This window comes from Bactrocera latifrons, unplaced genomic scaffold, assembly GCF_001853355.1.
Source record: "Bactrocera latifrons isolate USDA-ARS-PBARC rearing strain unplaced genomic scaffold, ASM185335v1 scaffold_376, whole genome shotgun sequence".
NCBI classification, from domain to species: domain Eukaryota; kingdom Metazoa; phylum Arthropoda; class Insecta; order Diptera; family Tephritidae; genus Bactrocera; species Bactrocera latifrons.
In genome coordinates this window covers 1-6,250 of record NW_017537019.1, presented here as the reverse complement: position 1 = coordinate 6,250, position 6,250 = coordinate 1, and the positions used below count along the sequence as shown (strand labels likewise).

Here is a 6,250-nt window from a genome sequence, read left to right as displayed (position 1 = left end):
ATTTGAGATAAAGCCATCATGGCTTTAGCACATAATTCAATATGGCCTTATATCTCAAATGCATTTTAAAGAAAAATCATATTTGATTTTTTTTTTAACGTTTTTTATATTTTGCAATTTATGAAGATTAGTAAAGGTTTACTCTTTTACAAGATAACAAAAATGGGAAATCCTCACCCTGCTTTGACAAGAAGTGCAATTGGCAATGTACTGTTTTATTAGAAGTCACCCTGTGTTGATAAAAAGTGCATTTGACAATGACGTTATTATTTAATGCCATATTTTTATTGCCGTGCACGTGTTTTCAATTTCGCGAAATTCTTAACAAAATGGAAAATGTGAACACAGTTTTTGAGTACAACATTATAGCAGGGTTTAGAAAAAATAGTAAACTTTTGTATATTGAAAAGGAAGAACAAATCTATAAACATAAATATACAAGTAGAAATATTAAATACTATTATTGTTACAATAAGAACTGTAAAGTTGGCGTTGCAGTTGATTTCAACAACCTCCTGATTCATTGTCGTAAAATTAAAAACTCAAATTCAGTCCATGGTCATAAAAACACAAAATATATTGTTTGAAAAGTTGAAAATAATAAATGCGATCAAAAGTGAGGTCAAAATGCCACTTTAAAAAGAACTAGTGTTCGTTAAATATTTGACAAATTGTGCAAAAAGCATATATCATCCGCACATTTAGTGGAGTTTGGTTCAATGCGTAGAGATTTGTTTGAAATAAAACACGAAAAATATCCCAAACAACCTACCACATCATGGATATGTTTACAAATGAAGAAGTTCAAAAACAATTCGCTATGTCCAGATTTGATCCAAAAAGACAATTTACATAGACACAATTATAGAGAAAGACTTTTCATACGCTTTGTTTATTTCACCGACTATTTCTAATGCTATAACCAAAATGAGTGGCTCTGAAGGAAGCAGTTATATTATTGATGGAACTTTTAGTAGTGTACCATTTTCTAAACAGTTTAAACAATTGCTCATAATACACCTAATTCACGCAGATCACGTAAGTATATCATTATATGTATTGCAAACATTATTTATAAAATAAAAATTTCATCTCTCAGGCGTATCCGTTTATTTACATATGTGCTGATGTCATCAAAATCCGAGGCAGCATACGTACATCTACTAAAATATATACAATCCAATGTGTTGGATCTGCATCCAAAGTCAATACTTACTGATTATGAAGCCAGCATGCGTAATGCTTTCAAATGTGTATACTCAGAAGTAAAAGCGATCGGATGTTGGTTCCATTGCACAAACGTTCTTCGGCGAAAAGCATCTAAAATTTCTAATTTCATTACAAAATGAAATAGAAATAAAGGAGCCAAAGCATTATTCTCAAAATGTCTCTATTTACCGTTGCTGAAACCTAAAGATATTGAGAATGCTTATGCCATTTTAGAAAGTATGGGTGAAAATCTGTGTACAGGAAACAAGACTGAAAGCTTTTTCGGTCCTTTCATAAAATACTTCAAATGTCAGTGGATGGTAAAAGTAAGTATTTGAATTTAAACGGAAATTTATTAATAGCTACATTTTATTATTTTAGGAAAAACCGGTCAATTTTACAGTATATAACGAACTCATGAGGACTACTAACTGTGCGGAAAGTTTTCATAGCCGTTTAAACATAAAGCTTCCGAAGCGTGGTAATATTTTCAAGTTTTTGGACACACTTAGAAATAGATTCGGAGAAATGTTGTGATTTTTCAAAATCAACTTCCGGCTGCAGCTGCAAAATCAATATGTTATCGACGTGACTGTTATATAAAGCAAAATCTCGGCTTATTGAAACAAAAAAAAAAAAAAAACATTAATGGGAATTCTCACACAGTTTTAACATATGAAAAACTGTTTGGGTGCAGAAGATTTCATAAATGAGCTTCACACTTCTGACGATGATGAATCCAACAACGATGAAGCAAGTGGAGAAGGAAGCTTAAACACAACAAAGCCTCTTATGTATAATATGTTGCGAAAGGGAAAGGCAGCTTCTTTTCAACCCGTGCAAACATTACACTGTTTGTCAAGATTGTTATAATCATATGAAAAATAGAAATGATTCGTTAGGCATAAAAACATTATGTCCAATTTGCAGAGCGATTATTATAGATACTCAACCAATTTTTTGTTAACATAGATAATATAACTTTTTTGGTTTTTTTTTGTTAAAGAATTAAATTTTTTTGTTGTCTTTTTTTTCCTGTTAAAGAACTGCAAAATTGCTAATACAATAATAAAACATGGTTGAAAAAATGTAAGTGTATATATCAGGATGGTTTGGSGGTTCTGTGATTACTCTCCTTCGCGTCCCGCCGCGCGCCGGCCCGCCCCCTCCCGAATGCGAAAAGTTTTCTTAGTTTTTCTATAAAACCATTTTCAAAAGTGCAATAAAGCCTTAATAGCTTTATTTCCATTTACTTTAAAATAAAAAATATGGCATTACCTCTCATTTGCAAATAAAAAATATGGCTTTATGTCCCATCTGATCAAAAGAATATATGGTTTCATCTCACATTTAAATGGAAATTAGACCGTATGGCTTTATCCCTCATTTGGATGAGAGATAAAGCCATTATGGTCTTATCTCGCATGGCCTTATCGCACCCCCCCATTGCTCAACTGGTCAGTGAGATATACATGATTAAATGAAGACACCTTTTTTTTGGTCGAATAACGGTAAATTGCAAATATCTCAAAAACGTATCCGTAAAAAAAAATTTACTCGGTTTTCGAAATCAGCGAGCCATTTCACATACAAATTGGATAGTGGCATCCGTGGAACAAAAAACAAATTCAAATTTGTGATCCAGTGTTATTGGTTCATGTACTAGATGATTAAATAAAATTTTTCTCACTCTTTTATTTTTTTCAATATTAACACCTATATAAAAATCTATACATGCATAAGTGTACATGTATGTATATGTACATACTTATATACTACTTTATGTATATTAACATGTGTAAGATGATGTTTTGCTCTTTTAAAACGCAATTATTGCTTTTCTTCTCACGTTCTATATTGTTTTGTAAGACAAATAACACTTCTATGCTCTAAAATTGTTTTCTGCAGAGAATGCACTGATAATAAACAACAACAATAACATGAAACGATTATTTGGAATTAGAACTACTCAACCGAGTAAGCTATTTAGAAAAAATAAAATTTCAAAATAAGAAGATAAGTTGGAGGAATCAAAGAAAAAAAAAAAGAATATATTTGAAAGAAAGAATACAAATCAAAGGTGGATTGGCTAAATATTATGAGATTATTTAGTTAGGCAAAGAGCGTACAAGATGCCGTTTACTGATTGCCTCATGGGAGTAATTCATTTCAACTAAACGTATACACATTTGACCTTTGCTACATCCCCTTATAAATAGTAAGTAGCATTTTGGTTTCAATATTGCAGCAAGTCTTTAAGAGCGAACGTGATGTTAGTTATTATAGTCAACTTTTCAAAACGGTGAGGTAACTCCATTAACTATTTATAATTGGTTGTTTTCGCTTATATTGCTTTGAGAAGAAAATTATGCAGCACAGTTTCTGCCGTAATTTGTGTTCAATTAAACTAAAAACTAACAACTAAAAACAATTAATTTATTGTTTCAAATTTCAGCTAATAAATTTTTTTTTTTTGACAATAAATGTTAGGAAAACGCATAACGCTATTAGTGACTTATATCAATATTAATATAATATAGTTTAATTTAATCAAATATATACATATTCCCAATCGTCATCGATTTTGTGTTTATACTGTTTGTGTTTTCCTTTTTACATATATATTTTTTTTTTACAATAAATGTTTGAAAAGCACATAACACTGTTATTTTTAAATGGTAACTTACATATTAATTTGAATTTCATTTTCACTCTGTAAAATGACAGAATGCGGATCATATTGGCTGACTCAGTTGAATTGAAGTTGAAGCAAAATTCAGATCAACTCAACTCTTTTTAGATATTACGAATATGAAATATTTTCGTACGAAGATTATTTGGTGTTACCAACTTATAAATTGAAGATTTGTCAGATAATTAAAGTGCAAAATTTTAAACCAAAAACAACAAATATCCAATTTAGTTATTGCTCATGATAAGGTGAATAATTAAAAAAGGAACATTTTATTTATACTATATTTAGAAGACAAAAATGTTGGAGTTAAAACTGATTTCATTCGCATAAAAAGGCCTTCTTGATCACTCAAATCCATTAGAAGTCGGAGTTATGAGCTGTCTTCGGAGGTGAAAAAAGTACCCCAACTGCTGGCACGAAAAGGTTATTAAACTTAAAGATATTTCCTATGCAATCACCTACGATCTTTAAAGAATATCAACAATTAACAAAATGGCGTAATTTTGAAAAAAATAGTTTTTTTAGGTAAAAAATTGTCATTTTTTTAATGCCAAATTGACAATTTTCAACCAATCGAAAAGATCGTAGATCATTGTATAGTAAATTTATTCAAAAAGACTCAGTTTTAATTTAAGGTCAATCGGTCAATTTCTCAATAAGTTATGACGCCAGCAATTTTGAAAAATGTCCGATCGGTCGCTCTTTAGAATGACGCCATCCAAAAACTATTCAAGATACGACCTTCCCGATTTTTCAGGATATTTATCTAAATATAAGCTATAGAAACAGCAAAATAATTTTTTTTTTGTTGAAAGTGTCACACTGGTATAGCCTCTTAAATCATGTTTATTACAGATTCATAAATTATTTTCGTTTAAAAATGGAATATTTTTTCCTAAATTAGATGAAGAAACGTTACCACATCTTCTTATTTTTTTGCTGTTGGTAGTTACCAAAAATGCATTTTAAATTATTTTAACTTTCAACAGGCGTAGAATACGATATGTGGTTGTTAAGAAGAGATTAAATATAATATAATGCGCTTTTTGTAGTGAATAAAACACAGATGACTGAAGAGTAGAAAAACTTTTCAACAAAATTTCAATTTCAATCAAAAAGTATTTCATAGGAATAGTAGATCTTACAAACTCTTTATACAGTTCCTTAATATTATATTTGTTGTTTCCAAACTTTCGATATCCACTCAACGGTAAAAAAAAAACTCAAACTTAAATTTTTTACGTTCTTCAATTCTGCCCCAGTGGAGTTGGCTACACTACCAGAAATGTTTACACAAAAGTTGTATTTGAATATTATTCCTGCGTATATTTAGGAAAAATATTATCACGGAGCGGAAAACAGGTAAAAATATATATATATTTTTATATAATCCTAAAAAATCTAATATTCATCCTGTTCTAGCTTATAATTAGAACGCGAAAATATGAAACTATGCCTTTATAATTGTAAATCTAAATGAAATAAATGAAGTGATTTACCAAATTATTCGGGCCGACCTGGGGCGATTCACTTTCCTTTGTCTAATTTTATAACCAATTGTTATGAAGCCCTTAAGCACCATCTTTTTTGTGAAATTGACCGCTTCTTATAAGCTTATTTAGTAGCTTTCAACTTAACCGTTATATGAGAAATGGACGTGGTTATAATCACGTTTGTTTGGTTGATATACAAGGAGCGTTCCAAAGTACACAGGACGTTTTGAATCTAGCGCCCCCTGGTGGCACCATCTATACTGGTGCTTTAGAATCTGCTATCTTCATCGATTGTTCAATGAGAAATTCATGCCATTTCATTGATTGGAAGTAAAGTTATTGCGTTTTAAGTGTCAGTATGTTTGTGTTATTGGTGCGAAAATGAGCTTCCAACAAAGAGACAACATTAAATTTTTTTTTTTAATTGGTAAAACTTTTACCGAAACGTTTCAATTGATGAAACAAGTTTATGGCGATAATTGCCTATCCCGTAGCAGAGTGCACGAATTTAAATGAATGCATGAATTCATCAAAAATCAGCCGAAATCATCATTTAAATTCATGGAAATGGAATTGAACATCTCCAAAACATCGATTTATCGCATTTTAACCGAACATTTGGGCTTTCGAAAGGTGTGTGCACGATTTATTTTATTTTATTTATTTATTTTTTTACAACAATTTATACAATAATAAATTACAGCATAAATTAAAAAGCGACACTAGCTACTGGGCTTTCAGTCGTCCTTTTAGTTCTAAAATGTTAATTTTTAGCTCGGTAATATCGGAAAACAAAATTTTAATTACATTATATATATACGTTATGCTATACTGTTCTAAGGAGGATGCCTAA

At 30.4% G+C, this 6,250-nt stretch overlaps 1 long non-coding RNA gene across 1 annotated transcript; it reads left to right on the top strand.

Moving 5' to 3' along the window:
- The first annotated feature begins 316 nt into the window (after positions 1 to 316).
- On the top strand, positions 317 to 2,149 carry LOC108972076. The gene is made up of 3 exons (XR_001993602.1): positions 317 to 1,038; positions 1,100 to 1,535; positions 1,591 to 2,149. It is a non-coding gene; the product is annotated as an uncharacterized LOC108972076 (long non-coding RNA).
- Positions 2,150 to 6,250: the final 4,101 nt, after the last annotated feature.